Raw genomic sequence first — 20,010 nt, 5'->3', positions numbered from 1 at the left:
CAGCATTTGCAAATTTTATTGCATTGTCCAAGGAAATCACAGATTAACATGGGGCTCTTCAAATCCTTTATGCACCTTTCATAACACCGTGAAAACGCTCTATTTTGGCACCTTAATATTGCAAGACTGAACCATATTATTATCAGGTTAAGAAGCAAACATGTATTTGCAGAGGGGTGGAAATTACAATGCAAATGAGACTTTTTCAATGGCGGAATCCTTGGGCTCTTTGATAAAAAGCAGCATATGCATCCAATGATAAATCTTACTTTTGCTGCCCTGAGAGGACGTTGCTTCCAAAGAAGATAGTTATTCATTGTGCCAGTTTACAGCTGGTCACGACCCATGCTGCCAATAACAGATGTTTTGACAGTGGTTAAGCTTCTTCACATGGTCTTTGGTGAGCAGTGCCCAGCAGCACCATTCGAAGCATTCAAAGCAACTTGTATCTCTAGAATATTTTAGCAATGAATTTCGTCAATTCCCCAAACTTCTGGCATTTTAGGTTGTGCCAACTGATGGGGATGAGATGTCCTAGATTTACAAGCCCCTCCAGCTGAGAGCTGTCTGAAGTTAGCCCAGTTTGAAAACTCTTTTTTGGAAGCAGATAAGAACTCTGCAAGGTTTCACACTGTTCCAGTGGAGGCAGGAGGTACAGATGGAAGTTTACAGGCAGCATTATCTGCGGTGATACAGAATTTGTCTGAATCTTAAAAATTAAATCTCTAGCTGGCATTTTGTTTTCTGTGGAAAACTTGGTGGGAAAAGGAGAATTTGGGATGAACGCTCCCTATTTCAATCTAGCCAAACACAATAAGTCTTCCAAGTCTGCCGACAAAGTGATGAATCAAGTCTATACCACATAGTTTCTTCCACTGGATATACATTATTTTTTTCTCAAATTATCTAGCCTACATCCTGTCTGCACAACATACATTGAATATTACTGCTATATCAAAAAGCTATGATACAAGAAGAATCATCTAGAGATCATTGACATAGGTCAACTTTCATGATTAACGGCCTCTTTTCTGTTTTCCTCCTGTAGCAGAAAAATCTTTGTCATATCTTGAACATCCAGGTAAGCACAGTGCTCTCATCACCCTGATAGGGAACAACAAGGTCCTGGGGTCTCCAATCCTATTAGCACAGAAACATTCTTTTCCCAAGGTCTAGAAGAAAGAATAACAGAAATAAATGCAACCTATTTGACTAATGACTATGGAGTGATTCGAGCCTCCCCAAATAGCACTGTGATGGGAGGTTTCAAAAGGTAGCTTGAGAGGAGTTCACTGGCAGCTGGAGTGGCCTGCTTTGAGGACACATGAGATTTAAGCATATATTGAGACATACAGTGCTGAACAGTGATTGACGCACAGACCAACAGAGAGATGGTTGGGAATCGCACAGATGTGGAAAAGGTCAGGAAAAAAGCAGAGGTATGCTAAATGGATTTATTGCTTTCGGCTTTAAGGATACCTGTGGTCTCCATCTCCCACTGTCCAGCTCCTTTTGCCAATGCTCATTTCATCTTTTCTTGAAAGAAAAATATTTGTAATAAAGGAAAATAAAACATCCCTTTTGTAAGTACCCATTGTGTACTTTTTTCCTGTCTAGAATGTCACAGAGGGAACATTCAGGACCCTTTCATTTTCTCACCTGTAATTTATGTTTTCTTAACCATACATTCACAGCATACACAGCCTTCTTGAACACAAACAGTGCTGCAGCCTCAGCTGGATATGTTTTGCTCTAAATAGGTAAGTATTCATTTGGTCCTTTTTATTAATAAGATGGATAAAGAATAAACTAAGGCTTTTTCTATATCCTGACACTGAATTCTCTCTAAGCTATTTGGAGAACACGAATGACTACAAGTTTGATGGCCACGTTCCTCAGTTTATGTGTCTGAGCACCAAGAATTAGGAGGGAGATCAAGACAGGCCAAGGCACTACACTTGTGCTTTGGACAGAAAGACGTGCACGCACACCATGATGTCTGTATACAGTGAATGAAGCCTCTCACACCTACTTTGTATGGGCTGCAGAGATTACCTGAACATGAACAGCAAATGTGGCATGTCCCAGTGGCACATCACGGTTATTGTGCCCGTGAAGACTACCACTGTAATATGTTGATGGAAGGTGAGAAGCATCATGCCTAGCACAAATGTACTCCACGGTCAGTCCGGGAAGGAGCAGAAAGTCCAATGCAGCTATGCAGCAAGAAATAACTAGAGCTAACTCTTGCTGGGATTTCCAGAATTCATGCAGTTCCTTCATCCTGGTCATAGCTAAGGCTGTGGTATACTTGGAAATTCTTGAGCAGCAGCTTAAGTTCTCCAATTCCAAGCAGACCAAATTTTTAATGCAAATAAGTGCAATTCCCACGAAATACAGTTGACACCAATAAGATAAATAAGCATTTGGTATTATCTTTGGTTTAGATCAAAAAAGCTTTTCCACTGGGTTGAATGCTCATTAAGTCAGGACATGTATGAAGAAAATTAGTTTATTAGCAATTGCTCTATTCCTCTCTCTTAAGACTGCTTCCCCTTCTTCTGTAGCAAATTCTACATAATATGCTAATACATCCGCATCAAAATTGCCACACTGAACTCTTCCTAAGGAGAGCAAGCAAGTACACTAGCAATTAATTGGATCCTAAGACACATTTCTAGATACAGATTTTTCAACTGAGCTTGCCAGTTCTAGGGGAAATCATTTTAAGGGACAATAAATTTCATTTTATTTCTATACGCAGCAGTACAATACACTGCAAGCAGCCACCCTTTCTCCCCTCTGAAGGGAGAAAAATGCTGTGCTTGCAGGTAGCTGGAAACGTATACTGTTCCTTGCTTCTGAGTAAGCTCATAATTAAAGCAGAAACATGAGGAATGATTTCAATGGATCTGTAAACTTCAAAAAGGAGGAAAAAAATATATTTGAGGTTAGAAAAAAATCTTTCTTAATCTGGCTACTGCTACTTTGGTGCTGATGCTGATCATTATATTTATTACTAACTTGGGGGACATTCCAAATTGTTGACACTGGACATCACTTACTAGAAAAGGAATCACTTTCAGATATTCAGCTTGGTGATTGATATGTAGATACCCAATTTTTAGTGAATTAAACCATGTTGTATCAATTTGATGGTCTTAAGGATTTATAATAAAACCCTAATGACATCTGATTAATGCCAGCATAGGCTCCCTGAACCTTTCAATATTCCTGTTCCTTTGGAGCTCAGATCATGGCAGGCTGATTACCCCCCTGATTATCCCGAGTAACTGGGGTCAGAGGTTAGCTAGCACCACAGAACACATCTAATTCAATCAATTCAGTTAGTGAAGCAGTTGGGGAAAAAAATTATTCCGGTTGCTGTAACACTGCATTAGAAAAATTGCCCAGGATTTCTCTGCTCCATCTGATGAACATTTTTGCTTAATTTCTAATTTAATATTCTGCTGGGGTTTGAAACTTCAATTACTCGTGATATCTTCACTCCAAGTCAGGGGCATTGAGCTTGGAGGGGGAAAGGAAAACCAGAGGAAGGAGAGCTGCCTGTATTGACCTGTGTAATAACCTTTCTCACAGACACACAATCGTAGCTCAGTTGCGGTTTTCCTGGCTACACACTCCAGTCATGGCTCAGGAAAGTCCTCTTGGCTCTCCCATTTGTCCCTCTTGCCACTGCCAGATTTTAGCTCTCCTTTTACTTTTGGTAGGTTAGCTGAGTACCACCTCATTTGTCTTATAAGCAAAGAGACTTTGATCACTTGTGATATGCCACAGTGCTGTATTCAGACAGGCCAGCACCCGTGTGTCTGCTCAGATGGAGTTTGTGGGAGCCCATTAAAGATACCAGCACTGTACTTCATTCACCTGAAGCAGCAAGTACTATGTCGGGGCTGAAATACAAAAAAGGACCTCTTAGTACTCCCTGAAAGCCTCAAGGCACTTCTCACATGAATACAAATGCCCAGCAGCTCAGTTTGACTCCTGCTAGTTAGTTTTGCATCCTGTATAACAATCCCAAGTCCGCTGATACACAATAAAGATATTCTTTCTCGTGAGTCCCGAGGCTACTGCCACCACCATTGACTCTGCCTTCTGACCCAGAGACGGCGTGGTTACCACAGTTTCAGTAGACCAGTGATGATGGAGAGCTTTCATTGCACTTCAAAAGCATTCAGTGCACATCAGTCACTCCCACATCAATCAAGACATGGGGCCACCGCTGCACAAACTCTGCACCAGCCATGATACTTAAACTTAGTTCTGCTACGTATGGGACCCCAGTGCTGTCCCAGTCATTAAGGGCTAACTGCAGCCTAGAAAACACAGAACGATACAGGAACTGTGTAGCTCTGCAATATGGTATTGTCACTGCTAGTAACAGGCCATGTTTTGAGTTTGCAAGGCCTCAATCCTCAGGATGGTGGTTTGTCAGGCTTGCTAGGCCTGAACTCTCCTTGGCCTGCCTACAGCTTTGTTTTACTTGGTTTCACTGTAACAGTATTTTTTTACAATTTATTTTTACTCATTTAACTTTCTACAATGCCACCAAAGTTTCATAACTCTCAAGCAATGACGCGGTACAGAGAAATACAGGCCTCATATGATAAAAGAGAAGTGGTGTCACAGGGTGCCGTACAGATAAGTACAGTCACAGGATAACATGACGTGAAGCACAGGCTTGACACTGGAGACCCCAGGCTATAAAGCTCACCAATGTTTATTTAAAGAAATGCAGACCTCGAGCTGGACAAAACTGATTTTAAGGGCAATAAAGAAAAAGTATCTAATAAATGTAAGAGACATCATATATAGTAAATTTGGATGTAACCACGGAACTTCAGACCAACAAAGAAAGAGCAACAAGTAAAAAGCATGTTAGCAAATACATAAAAATGACCCTAAATGATCCCAAAGGGAGGAAGAAGAAATGATCAACGTGACCATCACGCTTGTTCTGGCAAAGGACTCCAGGTGCTGACAACTTGCCATAACACTCCTACACAAACACTGGAATGAAACCACCAACTTCATGACCCAGAGGGACCGGGAAACAGTGACAGTAACAGCAGGAAAAGAGGCAGAAGCTAAGAAGGATGTGTACAACAATTTTATAACCGTCGTAATATCATTATTGAAAGAATTTCTGAATAGAATATTTTTTTTTCCTGCAGCAATTCAATCTGGATTAATAATGATTCTTGGATGAGGATGGACTTGGATTAGTTTTCAATTTTACTAACAACAAATTCTTGGCTTTGTATATAAGGCGGACTTCCCCTTTGCCCATCAACAAGATTTTGAGTATAAGAATACAACACCAGGGTTAGCCGTTATTTGGAATGCTTCTTTAGAAATTAAAGCAACTTTCCTGAGTAGAATTCTTTAATAAAGGAAAAGAATCCTACACCTCCGTTTTCCCTGCAAGCAGCATAAAGTTGCAATTTAATCTTCTGCTTGCCCATGGAGAGGATCCATTTTCTGTATGTTCCTTTGGGGTTCTTTGGAATGAAAAATGCTATATGGTTATAAAACATTCTCTTAATGAAACTCGCTCTGAACTAACTCTGGAATTGATGAAACTCCTCCTAGGCCCCTGCGTACATTTGCCCACAGCACAAAAATCTGACACAGCTGTCAGACTCCCTTGCCTTAAGAGAAACCCAAAATAGGAACTGCAGGATAATTGCAGGTCAGAAGTTAGGTGTATTAGCAGAGAGATGTGAAGAAGATCACAGTGTGCTTAAACGGGACATAAAACTCCCTATCCAGTGCTTATAGACTCTCATTTGTGTATGAAATATCCACAGCTTGTTCTATAACAAAACCCAAAACAAATAAACCCACCCAAATGATATAACTGAATTTTCCATATTAAACACAAAACCACATGTACAGAAGAAAAAAAACAGCAGCAAAACCTCATCACATCAAAACGCTCAAAATACATACACTTTTCTCCTCCTGTGGTGAGGATGAAAGAGGAGGAAACCACATATAGCAGATGTTAGTTTTGTCACTTACTCTGCTACTGGAAAAGAATCGTGGACAATAAAGGCAATTTAACGTTGCGAAAACAGCAAAACTGTGTTGAGATGTGTTAGAAGTAGTACAGTGTGTAAGACAGAAGCAGGAATTCTTCCATCTGCTTGGCACTGGGGAGTCCCAGCTGTATTATAGCACCCGATTCCTGCCCACAGCGTGGAAGGCAAAGAGCAATTGGAGAGGCAGATGTCTAAAACTCATGGTGTTGAAAAAATCTGCATAGCAAATGCACACAGGGTTGGTGTAGATAAAAGGACCGTCTATGTGTCACCTTCATAGCGCACAAGGCCAAGAAGCGATGGGCTTTAGTGGAGGCAAGGGAAATTCTCATCAGAGATGAGGCAAAAATTGCTACTGGCATGGTAGCTGAAGTACTGTAGTAGATTGCTGGGAGATAACAGAGATTGGATCTTCAAAGCTCTTGAGTGAAAAATAAGCAAATTCTGGAAATTATACAAATAGGAGGGAGGGACTTGAGGACATCTTGAGAACCCTTCCCCCAGATTTCACGATAAGCCCGAGTCCAAGAATCCATACAGAACAGAAAGGGGAGCTAAACACTTTTGCATAGTTTTCTAACATTTTTAAGGTCCATGGTACTCATTAACTTCCATGAAGCACACTGGACCGCAAAAATATTTTTTTCTGTGCCCAAAAAGAAGTGATAGGAAGGAGTTCCCTGAGATTCCAGTCTCAAACTCCCCATCATACAAGACTTCATTACGGTGGATTTGGTGCTGACTGCAAAATCACATTTGCCCTCCCTACTGTAGATAAAAGATAAAAATTATGCCTCTGGCATTTGCTTTCCTAATGGTCATATTCTCTTTTTGGCAACGAAACATAAGAAAAGGAGAGAGGAAAACAATTATGATCTCAATTTGGGGAAGGACTAAAAGGGAACAGGAATGGCAGAACTAGATACCCAAATTTAATTGTTTTGAGACTGTCTGCAATGTGTCCACTATAAAAAAACCCCAAACACCTGCTCCAGTGACAACTCCTCCATTCTTACCAGTGAATTAACAACTCTTTCCTAGCAGCACCACAGGGACAAACTGCAGGGAAGGTTTCTGAAGAAAATCCTGCTTTTTTACAAATCTCAAACATTACTTCATCATTTTCCTGAATTGTCTGGCAAAGAGGTATTTAAAGGCCTGCATTTAAATTCCAGAGCAGCTATGAAATGAAGAAAGCAGATTGATTCACATTCTGTTCCACTACACTCTTTGCCAAAGTGATTTTTATCAGAGAAAAAAACAACAACAACAAAACAACTGAAAAACCACAATCTGAGTCTGAGAATTCTGTTGTCAACTTCAAGCCACCGAATATTTTTACCATTTACTTACAATCTAAACCCTCAGAAATAGGGTTTACAGAAGAAATGCTGCCAGAACCCCTAGGGCATATTATCCACTCATTCCTCACACGGAATTAGTGCAAAATATCACCCTTACATTGCCCACAAACCTTGCCAACAAATAAGAATGGCGATAGGCTGAGAGCACGCTGCCTGGGATTTTTATACTGATTTTTTTCCATGGCAACATGTCTGTTTCATGAGCTTCTAAGCCTCCATAATTTTATTCCATCTAATCTCTGCATTGTCTTGTTTTGTTTGCTTATCACTTCCAGGGAGCACCTGCCACGCTCCTAGGCTGCCTCAAGACAAATAAAATGCATCTTCTTGAGTGGCTGGGGCCAGCTGACCTGTCTTCCTTAGCTGCAAATTTCACTACAATTACACCCAACCTTCTCACCTCTCCCACTTACCAAGTCATTATTTGTCCCTTCCTCGGTTTTTCCCACCTTGTGGCTAAGAAATTGCGCAGCCTCCACTAGCATCGTAAATGCCAACCAAAAAGATTAAATGCCGTTGTGTGCCACCTCATTCTGTCACACAGAACAGATAGTGTCCTCAGAGTCCACCTGCCAATCTTCAGTGTAGATGGCAAGGGAGTCTTCCAATCGGACCCTGGGTGTTCCAGTGCCTAGGTTTTGCTGAATAGCCTTGAAGAGATGGGATTTAAATTGTATTGAGGATATTAGTCTAAAGCGAATGAAGTGGAGAGTATACTTCTCGTTTATATCCCCAGAGTGATAAATGTGAGAGTGTAATTTTTTTTTTCTAAGGCAAAGAAAATGGGAAACCAACACGGATTTCAGACACATGAGAAATAGCTTATGAATTTAGATGATAGTTCAGCAGAAATAAATTGTACATCTGTTCATTCATTTTAATAAAGCAGGGAAATGACACACTGCTGGAGACCTTTGAGAACGCTGGTATTTTTAAATTATGATCCTATAATAGCAGCATTAACATTTGTAATGCTGCCCATACTTTATGAATTTAAGAAAAATAAATTTATGGAATAAGTGAGATTCAACCTATAGTCTGGACTCTGGGCATTTAAAAGTGAATACGGCGGTTCCTGAATACTTAAAAATTATTCAGGAAAGATATTACAATAGCTTTACTATGTAACTCAGATAACCCTCTGTGGAAGTGTTGACAAACCATGCTTATTATTTCTGAATAAATAATTCAGATGTTGAGCAGGTAGCTGAATGAATTTATTTCTACTGACTGGTACCTAATGTTTGCATTTATAGGCACCTGCAGTTTAGTACTTCCCTTTGAAAGGATTCTTTTACAAAAACATACTAGATGTAGTTCTCAGCTGTACGTACGCATGGAAACACGTACCACCTTCTGCTGAATTCAGGCAGGAATATTACCTTTCTCTTGCATCTCCCATAACACAAAAATGAGAAATGGAAAAAGTTATGAGCCGAATACAGTTGCTTCATTGTTTCTATTTTACCATTATTTACAAAGATGGCATACATATTTTAAGAAGCAAACAAGTGAGACTGCAGGGGATGTCAAATTTTAAAAGCTTATGTTTCGATTTTCCAAACTGATCACGATGGAAAATACTAAATTAAGAGTTCAATAATAGCTGTCATGTTTCCTTTAAAAGCACAATTAGTAATATCATTAAAATTCCCTTTTAATTGATTTCATTAAAGCAATTCCTACTAAAGAGAATCTAAAACTGATTAGTTGCTCACATATTGCCTTATTGATCAATTGAGATAATCTTCATTCAAGAAAAGGGAAAACAGGCAACCCTGACATCCTTAAAAAGTGCCGAAGTCCAGCAGAAATCAGACGTCAGAGTCTGAGACCTCTTTTTATAATCCACCCTACACTCTTACCAACTAAGATAGAATCATAGAATCTTCATGGTTGGAAAGGACCTTTGAGATCATCGAGTCCAACTATGCCAAATAAGTCAAGAGTGCACACTTAAATATTTAATTGTCCTAAAGCAAAGACTTCACAAAGGCTACGCTGGAACCCAATATCGCTAAAAGAGGTACCTTACTGCTAACACCTATATCTATATCTACCAGCCTGGGAGTGTGTTCGTGTGCTCTGTATTGCTCACTGCAGTTCCAGCAGGCAGTCCAAAAACAATCTCAACAGGCGGTCTAGGTAAACAAGACTTATTGTAATTTGGTTCTCTCGTGAATACAGAGGAACTGAAGAAAAGAAATACCTCTGGGACACAGAAGACCCCTAGGCGAACACTTACCACTGACAGAAACTGTACAGATTTATTGATTGGAACTGCATTTTAATCATATGGCTGGAGGAAAGAAAACAGTTGCTAGAGACTGCCAGTCAGCCCCAGCATGGGGCATGATAAAACTGTTTCTGCCATTAATATCAGGCAGTGGCTATGTTAGAGTAAAAGGACATTAAAGAGTTCAACATCTGCAGGCAAAGTTGAATTTATTTACTCATGGCTTCAATTATTATTTAAGATGGAAAACTTGAAAAGGTCAGAGCTGCTACCTTAGAAAGCATGCCCTTCATTTGTCTCCAAACATACACTTTTTTCTTAGCTTAGTTCAACACTGAACCAATTAATCAGGTACAGTGCTCTCTGTTTTCAAATGCTAGTTGTGTTATTTTCAAGCAGACAAGTAAAACCAACCCAAATTTCATTTTTGTTTTAGTCCATACTAGAAAATGCAATTTGAGGCGAATAAAACATCTGGTCCTCAGCTTAGGTAAGCAAACATCTGTGGGCCTGTGTTTCTATGTATATAGATATGCATATGTATAAAATCCAGATTTACATTATAGTCTAATCCTGCATTCACATCTCCATGGAGCACTGTTTGGATGGGAGCCATAGCTTGGATACAGGCAGCTAAGAATATCAATACTGCAGAAAAATCTTTTTCCTTGATATTATTTCAGCAAAAGACAACTGTTGGTTTAGATTTAAGCGTATTTAGCAGGCTTGATTTTTCTTATGTATCTTTTGAAAGTTTCTCACATAACTCCTTAGATTTTTCAAACTTTTTTTGAACTAAAAGATTGCTTTCAACCCTTTAAACTTGTTGAGGACAGCAGCACTCTCCTTACCATCAGTCTTCTAAATGAAGAAAAATCATTGATCTAAGAACATCTGACAGTACCACATAACGTATGGGCACTGCTGGCCTCAGTGACTGAAGGTGGTCAAAACAAATGAGCTGAGGAGGAGGAAATAAAGCATAAAAAAAAAAATAAAGCAAAAAAATGTGATGATGTGTGGAAGCAGACAGTGATGGTACTCGATTTCTAGAAGGCAGGCAAAGAGCGTACGCGGACTTCCGCGACTCATAAGCAGAGTTGGTTTAAGTAATGAAAACAGAAAGATGGTTCTCGAGGGAAGCAGGCAGCGAGTGGGTGAAGAAGCGGGGACAGCATCAAGGAATGGAAAAAGGAAGATCTTCCAGAAATAATAGTATAGGAACAAAATCATGGGAACAGAAAGAGGATCATGAGATGACAAAGGTCAGAAAGATAGCTTTTTATGAGATACTGGAAGAAGAATTTTCCATATAAAAAGGCAATGGGGAAAGTGACAAAAATAAGAACAGGGAGAAAGGGGACCTCACACTCGGCAAAAAGTCAATGGGTACTTCACTGAAATTAGTTTTGGTAGATCAGAGGCAGGAACTGGAAACAGGAGCAGAGAGGCATTTAAGGGATGCCTGTTGTTCAGGCTCTGAGAGTCAAATGACAGACTCAAGGAGTTTGGAGAGAAAGGAGGAATTAAAGTTAATTGTTAAAATTCAGAGAAGGCTCCTTACGGGCTGCTGACTAAATAGTAGGCTTGAAAGGGAGAAAGACCAAAAGATAAGAGTTTTCTTTTCGGTTGGTTGGTTTGGGGGTTTTTGTTTTGCTTTTAAAAAGAGAATGATGTAGCAGGCAGAAGGGATTTTGAAGGATGATGCAAAAAGACAACGATAAATTTCAACACTGGGCAAATTAAATATCAAGAAGACTAAACAAGTAAGTAGCTGGAAGAAATCTTCCACAATATGCAGAGAAGTGAAGAAAACATTCTAAAAAAGCTGCATCGAGCTAAGTGGAAGAGGAGAATAGGAGTTAGAACAAAAACTCAAAATGACTGGCTATAGAGCAATAGTGTTGGAGGGAAACACAGGGTCAGGTAACCAACTGGGAGTCAGGGATTTTTCATAATGGGGTCAAAATCTAGGATGGGGAAGTAAGGATAACATCAATATTCTGTGTACTGTTAGGATTATACTTTTTCTTGTGACATATGGACTAGGAACACAGGGAAAAACATTTGTAAAAACAAATAAATATTAAGTGACTGTTAGACAGCCGGCTAGAGAAAGGGCTACCCTTTAAGCAAATAAGCATCTGGGACTCTAAGGCAAACAAGTCCTGGAAATGAGCCAAAGTGAAAGTACAAGGATATGAATAAATTACACTCCTGAGCCATTTTCCTCAACAGAGACTATAACTGCAAAGAGTTCTGTATGAATCCCCTAATCTGTTTTTTTCTTAAATGTATCAACACTGTTTTCATTCCAGTAAGTTCAAGAGACGATCAGCCTTATAGAATTTTATTGCTTTCCAAATGAGTCTCTTTCATAGGCACTTACTAACAATTTTCCTTGAATAAATGTACAGCTCCTTTTAGCATGTTGATTTTTATCGGTTCACTATTTTAATGTTTCAGAGCAGAAGGAAAAAAGATATTTTGTCTAAATAATCCTGACATTTTGATTCGTATGCACAGATGGTTAGCAAATTTTGTAGTAGCCAAATCAGTTTTAGTGTTGCTGACAAAAATCTTAAAATCTCACTTGTCACTGAAGAAATTGATAAACTGATCACAAAACTCATTCCACTCCAGTGGAATGACCTAAGCAGTCATATAACTATTATTTTTGTATGAATATACTTCAGCTTTACAAATCCCTTCTGCTCATATAAACTGCAACTATGATACCAGCTCGCACATATTGTGTAACTGCTATTAAATAGGGTTTTGTCTGGGGCAAATTGAATATGTTAAGATCTATGGTGTGTTATCTTGTTTAATCCTACTTTTAAAATAGAACTCCTACAGATGCTAGAGGCATACTAACAGTGTGGGTTTCTTAACTCATGGGATTAGAGTGATATTTTGCTACACATCTAACAATTCCTCTATTTGTTATTCCTCAAATCAGCTGTGCTGTGTCAGACAAGGAGATTTAGACTTCTTGGTATTTCTGTTAAGATTCCACGTTCTACATGTGAGGAACTGTAACCCCTCCAAGCCACAGAAGTTTTTTGCTGGCTGCACCACAAAGGTAATACCTGGTCATCTGTTCCCCAGTACCCGTCCACCAATTTACACACTGCCTGGGCTGAATGAGATAATGATGATTTAGGAGCCACTCTGCAGTGAATACCATGTATGGAAACCACAGTGTTTCCACACAGAATTTAGGATTTCAGTCAATGGGATGTTACGTAGACAAATGAGGTCTCCCAGTACAGAACCCAAAAGTTAATTTGAGAAAAGAGATGGATACATTCTTTCATATCTTGATCTGAAAACAATTGTGTGACGTTTCTTTGAAGTCTGGGTGTCACCTACCTCCACTCAATGTTGAAGGTGGAACTCCTTGGACAGTTAGGAGGGACAACATGCTATAAACCACTCTTGGTGAAGAGTGAAATTAAAGGAAATTTCCATGGAGTGGTTCAGCAGCACATTCAGAGGAAAAAAAAATTAATTTATCAGGCAAAAGACTCCAGTTTTAAAATTGACATTAAAACTGAAATCTCTAGAAAGCAGCCCTAATTTGATTTGAAGGCAACTGCAAAATTCCAGCTGGAGAAAAGTTTAATTGGAAAATCACATAGCCATTCCTAGCAATGACTGCTAATAATTATGTTTATACAGCTTCCCTGAATAAGTGGTCCAAGACTAGGTCTGGAGACATTACATTATCTTTGTTTAGCTTGTGCTTCTCTCCAGAGCCTTTGTTTGAGCCTTCCGTCCTCTTTACTTTCTCCTATCCGGTTACTTACCCAAACGTATTTGTGCTAGATGTAGTCAAAACTCTTACTGCTACTGTTTAGTTTGTAATTCAGACCTTAATATCTATGGTAAAGTTCACACTTCATAGACCACATTGAGGAAGCACATTAACCTTCACTTCTTGTAGAAGAGAGCAATAAATTGTGGGTTTATGTCTTTTTTGTTGCTCGCAGCGTTTGGATAGTTGCTGTTAGTGGAAGCAGATGGAAGAAGTCTTCAGAGGATAGTCAGCATTGGAATGGTTTTGTGGTGAGAATTTACCAGCTGTAATGAGAATTGCTGTTATTACCACTGAGTTGCTGCTGACCTTCCAAGCATAACCAAAGGGTTACAAAAGGCAAGGACTCACACAGAAGTTTGCATCAGGACTGCTCAGATCAGCTCATCATAACAAATCAGGGAAGCTAAACAAAGGGCAGGAAAGGAACACAGAAAATGAGAAAAGGAAAGGACTGGCAAAAAAACAAGTTTACTATGTGAGCTGACTTCGAGAACAAGAATGCTGGGAAAAAATCAGCTCTGGAGAAGCAGTGAAGTGCCTTTGTGTTCCTCCCCAATTTCACACTGTTGAAGGATCATTTCTATTCATAGAACCTTTTCTGTACTTATACAAGTGTTTCTCAGCTGCTTTCAAATTATAAAGCAGGCACTCTGTTGTTTTATGTACCACTGAAATGTGTTTATCTGGAGATTAAACAGACAACTTCATGTATTTCATGACCTTGGTGGAAAGAAACAAAGCATTGAACTCGCCCCTCACAAGCAAAGATAAATGCAGAAGTCTGCTGCCTACTGCTATGCAGTGCATCCAGCTCTAATTATGTGATAAGTGGATGGACTCAGTGTTAAACATATTTTGCAAAAGTTCTTGAACAAAGTGCTTACACCGGTTATGCAGATAGCTTGCTGAAAGCCACATGAATACAAATTATTATGCACACAGTATGAATCTGGATGACTACAGGAAACACTGGTCGTCCAAACCCTGTTTTTTGCTGAGCAGTCCTCTATTTCAGCCAGTGCACAGAATGAGCGTATTTGTTCTTCTTTCTCTCTCTAAAATGATCGCATTCTTGCTTGTAATGCTACAGCAGAGTATCTGTTTTTAAGGTCATTGGTAATTCAATCCTGAGCGGTGCTGAGCATTTCTCATCACATGAGAAACCTCAAACCAGCTAATCCTGATAAGAACTGACACATAATATTGAAGAAGAAGAAAAAAAATAACAAAAAGGTAATTTCATTATTCAGATAGCCAGGTTGTTTAAATAAGTCTTCCAGATGTCCTTAGTTTGGTACCACCACAACACGACTCCGAAATATTAACTAACGTTCTTCTTGATCACAGGCATTTTTCAAAGTTATTTGAAAGTGATTAGGTTTCCAAGATAGACAGACATTTGGGATCCTAATTGCACTGAGAGTCAAAGCAATCTATGGTCCTAAAACCAGCTTATTAAACTCTAGTGGGAATTAGATGTCTTCACACCTATTTCTAAGTCCAATAAGCTCTTATTTTTTATCTTTGATATATAACATCATTTTGGGGGGAAAAAAAAGAAGAGGTATAAACGCCTATGTTATTTAGATACTTAGATTACTAAACTGCTTCTGTGATTTTGAAAATCTTTTCTGCAGCTCATTGCAACTGAGAAAACTTTGAATGCCTTGGACTTTAACACAACTGAGAGCAGTGACCAATTATTAACCATGCAGAAATTGTACCGTTAATGGAACTTTACTGAAAATTTCAAATCCCGTGCTATTTTTGCAGTGAGAATGAAATGCTCACAGTCTTGATTTAGAAAATAAAATATTTATCATTATTTAGATACTTGTTTCCTTTCACACGGATTTAATACATAGCTTTTCATTTGACCAATAGATACTCTCTAAACTAAATTAACAGCTACTTTGCAAATAGACTCCAGCAGAAACACGTCTACATCTACATCTTTGCCTCGGCTTAAGCATGGAAGAACACAAGTCAGTTATGGGACAACTTGAACTCTTCTGTTTTCACCAAAACTGCTAAGTCAATATTTGTGGGGAAAAAACATGAGTATCACAGGTTTAACACAAGAGTGAGTTATTTATTTTAAGAAATAGAGAATATATCCTGAGTTGCAAAGTTGTCGTCTTCATGCATGATCCTGATTATACAAGAATAAAAAAGGTATTAAGGGCATAATCTGTTCTCCATGGGGGTAACAGAAGACGTAACGATTTAATGTTCTAGCAAAGGAAAGTCAGATCAGGCTATGCAGAAATTTTCATTGTTAAGATTTGTTCAGGAACAGAATGTGGAGCCTTTTGATTTTCTATCTCTGGATGTTTTAAGAACAAGTGAGATAGATCTCTTACAAGGATGACATAGCAATCCTGCAACTGATCCCGTTTCCTCTATTTTTCATGACCAGAGAAATTATCTTTGAATTCTGCCTTTCACATGTGAAAAATATACCAAGTAATATCTTTCAGTTGTTTTCAAGGAGGCTTTTGGGCACCTGGAGCTTCAGATACGTCAAGTGTGTTAGTGAACTGCTACAAGAGTATAAAGTGGAAGTAAAGCTGAGTGAAAAGGTTGGTGCAAATATCTGTCTAGTGTAGGGGGGTTTCTGAAGGGTAAGATACGATTCAGGAGTCTTGCTAGCTGTATTTACAGCTCTAGAAAAAACAAGGATGGCCAAAGAGCTCATCTCTGATGATCCCCAGCCATCATGAAGCTGTTCTTTATGCCAAAGTTTACTAACAGCTGTAGAGGCTTTGTCCTGCTCTGCTGAGTTTCTGTATGAACTCTGCTTTCTCTGCATGTAAATTGTCTCATAGACCAAAAATAGGAGCCAAATGGAAATTCCAATATGTATTTTGCTCATGTGATTTTGCTAAAATGGTTTTATCCATTACACAAAACTACTTTTTGTGACAAAGCAGTACTGGAAACAGGTTGCTCCAATCGAATAGGCTGCTAGAATTTGAAGACTGGTTCCCATAACGTAGCACAGTTTTATTTCTTAACTGTTAGCCTGGCAACGGCTGCTTCTCATCTGTTCAGATCTGCTTATTGCCGCTCAAGTCCCTCAAGGCCCGCCTGGCCTTCCAACATCCAGCATGAGAGAATGGTACATGAAATGGGAAAAAACCCACTCAGCTTGTCCTCACCACCTTGCTGAGCCACACTGGCAGCTCCTGCTGGTCTTTTGCCTCTGTTCAGTCTTGTTTACGCACCGACTTCCCTCTCACCAGGACAGTGAAAGAGGGCTGGTACCCTGGCCGTCCTCCCAAATTGTGCATTAGTCAAAGAACAGTACTCTTTTGCTCAGTTTTGCGCACAACTATGGTCCTCAGTAGTGATTTCTCCAAATCAGATGTCTAGAGCAGGGAGATACCATCTACCATTAACAGATTGTTGGTGTCCAAAGATAGGGTCCGGTTCACTGGCAAGACCCATGGAGAAAGGAATAAAGTTAAAAGGTTAATAAGGTTAATCAACATTTTCCCTGTAAGACAAGATAAGAAGGACCAGGGTTGACTTTCACATCACAGAAGAAGAGGAGGTGAGATCTGTTGTTTTCAAATGTGCACACTGAATGGAGAGATCTGGTCTGTGTTGGTAAGGTATGTCTAGCATGGAAAATAACAATAGCAGGTCTAAGAGAGGATTTTTTGTAAAAGAAGTATGAAAAAGAGAGCCAGGAGGAACCTTAAAAGTTCTTTTAGCTCAGTATTTGGTCCTCAATATGATTTAGCCAACACCAAGAATCAAGACAGGGACTCTCAAAGCTACAAGTGTGTTTCTCAACAGCCTGAGCTGAAAAATAAATCCCTCCAGATGGTGCTCTGAAAGTCTCATATCCTCTTTGAACCATGAACAGACGGAGATACATATTGTACTCCAGGGGCTGTCTTACCCCAGTGGGTAGCACAACTAAATCAGAAGACAGTGCTGGAAGTCATCATAAATCATGGTGACAAGCAACCTATTCACTTACAGGTCTCTATAGGAATTGATGAATCATTTATTACAGCACACATTAGTCATTTATTACTCTTTTATAAACCATTTATCAGTAGATATTCAAAATGTGAGCAAATCATATTTCTCACTTAAGACTCACCACTAGTATATCTCCAATTTCACTGTGGTGATCTTTTGTCAAATTACACAAATTGTATTCTGTTCACAGGAGGCAAGCTTCTTTATTTAACTGGTAAATTCATTTCTAAGATCATACATTCCTAAAATCTAAGCTAGGATAAATTTAAGCTAGGAAAAATGTTTTCCCAAATCTTAAGTCTTCTGCTGTGACAGAATTCTTCCTATTTTACTTGACTATTTTTACTATTAATACTTATTTTAATTTGAAAGTCTCAGGGAAGATCTGGGCAGAACCATGCCTACAGGAACAGATAGAAGAAAGTATTTGCCAGTTTGTGGCTCCCAGCAGACGCTGCATTGCTAGTTTTTCATAAAGCTTCAACCACGGTGACATTAACTGTAGACTAAAATCACTGTTCTGCAGGCATACAACACTGCACTGGTCTGTCACCAATTGTTAAAGTGACACAAGCAAATAATTATCATTTTTCTTAATGTGCTAGATATAAAAACAATACTCAGCACCATTAGCATTCACTTGGTCCAACTCATTCCCACACAGTTTGAATATCCTGCAGCACACAAACCAAGTATCAGATTTTCCAGAATGATCAATTCCTGCTCCTCGCTTTGCTTCATTTCTTACTTTCACATAAGTAATCCCTTGCTGCTGAACAAAAGTTGAACTAAGCCTTTAACTTGCTTGAAAGGAAATGCCAAATTGCTCTTTGTGATACAAAATACACACTGTATTCAGTAATAATTCACAAAATTAATTAAAAAAACTCTTTCATATAATAGAAATAAGGTTGTAAATTTTAAAAACTTCCTGAAAAAGAGGCCGCTAACTTTACAACTATCTCTATTTTCATTCTCTATAATTTAAACCTGGCACAATATCCCGGCCATTGTGACCTTTTAAAAGGTAGACCTTGTTACCTCACCTGCGATTTTTGGAGGAGCTCTTAAAACATTGCTCTTTGAGGCATTAAAGATGAAATTATTTAAACCCCTGGAGGGAACAGGGTACTGTTTGCATGTCTGAATGGATTTTTTGCACTGCTCAGAGCCTGTTATGAACAGTAAGGGTAAGTATATATGTGAAATAAAACAAGGCAGATATTTTGGAGGTGTTTAGAGTGATGGGGCACTAACAAAATAATTAACTGGGCTGAATCCCACAAAGCAGTGTCTCATACCTTAACCCATCAAAGTACGTGACACTTGCTTATAACCTCAAGGGCTTAAACTATTCCTCTGAAGTTAATGGAAGTGCTATGCTGGATCACAGCCAGGCTTGCTCAGCTTCTTCTGCGATTATGCTCTGACACACCATCAATGAATATTTCCCTAAGCAAGAAGGCCACAACTGCATCAGAATGGCATGGGTATGGTATGCAGGGGAATAAAACAGCTGATGGAAGAACAGATTCACTAGATAAATACTTCTTCTTCCAGCAGGATCTACATAAACCCAGTAGAGGCTACTGCAAAACTGTGTACAGCAACAAAGGGGCGTTTAGACCTTTCTGAAAACATCAAGTAAAGCCCATTAATGAGCGTTTTGAATAGGTGTGTTAGGACCTGACCTCCAAGGAATAAATATAGTAAATAAGAGTACACAGAAGTGTACCATTGCTTAGGAGTAGATCCATAAACTTGTTTCTGGGGGAAAAAAAAAAAAAAGAGAGGCAGAGACACGCTCGTGCATGGCTGAGATTACCTTGCACTAAGGACTCAAAGAAATATCTGTTAACGCATAAAAGACTTCTTGGAAATAGAAATATATAGAAATATAGACATTTCCAAATTTGGAGAAAGCAATGAAAAAATCATTAACTTTCTGTCTTGGCATTCATTGAATGGTTTGGGTTGGAAGGGACCTTAAAGATCCCCTAGTTCCAACCCCCTGCCCTGGGCAGGGACACCTCCCACCAGACCAGGCTGCTCAAAGCCCCATCCAGCCTGGCCTTGAACACCTCCAGGAATGGGGCATCCACAGCTTCTCTGGGCAACCTGGGCCAGCGTCTCACCACCCTCACAGTAAAAAATTTCTTCCTAATATCTAATCTAAATCTACTCTCTTTCAGTTTAAAACTGTTATCCTTTGTCCTGTTGCTAAACTCCCCGATGAAGAGCTTTCATTACAGAACTCTCAACACCAGCCGTCTCACGGGTGGTGAACTGAAGCTAGGACAAAACGTGTTGCTTTCCTCTATGTTCCTGACCATCAAAAGCCCTAAGACAGAACGTAGGCAGGAGGGAATTCTCTATTTTCCTCCGTATGAGCAAAAGGAGAAAGTTACCACTAGCAAACTTATTTTACAGGTTCCATCCTGCTAACCAACCTCTGTATGACATCTCTTGACACAAATTTTTACATTGTCGTTGCATTTTGTGTTGGAAATGATGCATACAAATTTT

General features: G+C 39.2%; 1 protein-coding gene across 2 annotated transcripts in view; it reads right to left on the bottom strand.

Annotated features, from left to right (window-relative positions):
• CDH13 (cadherin 13) overlaps positions 1 to 20,010 on the bottom strand; it is a 507,409-nt gene that overhangs the window by 75,501 nt on the left and 411,898 nt on the right. The window lies entirely within an intron of this gene.

The sequence above is a fragment of the Rissa tridactyla genome, chromosome 4 (assembly GCF_028500815.1).
Source record: "Rissa tridactyla isolate bRisTri1 chromosome 4, bRisTri1.patW.cur.20221130, whole genome shotgun sequence".
NCBI classification, from domain to species: Eukaryota; Metazoa; Chordata; class Aves; order Charadriiformes; family Laridae; genus Rissa; species Rissa tridactyla.
The sequence above is the reverse complement of the archived record's forward strand: the minus strand, read 5'-3'. Positions and strand labels throughout refer to the sequence as shown.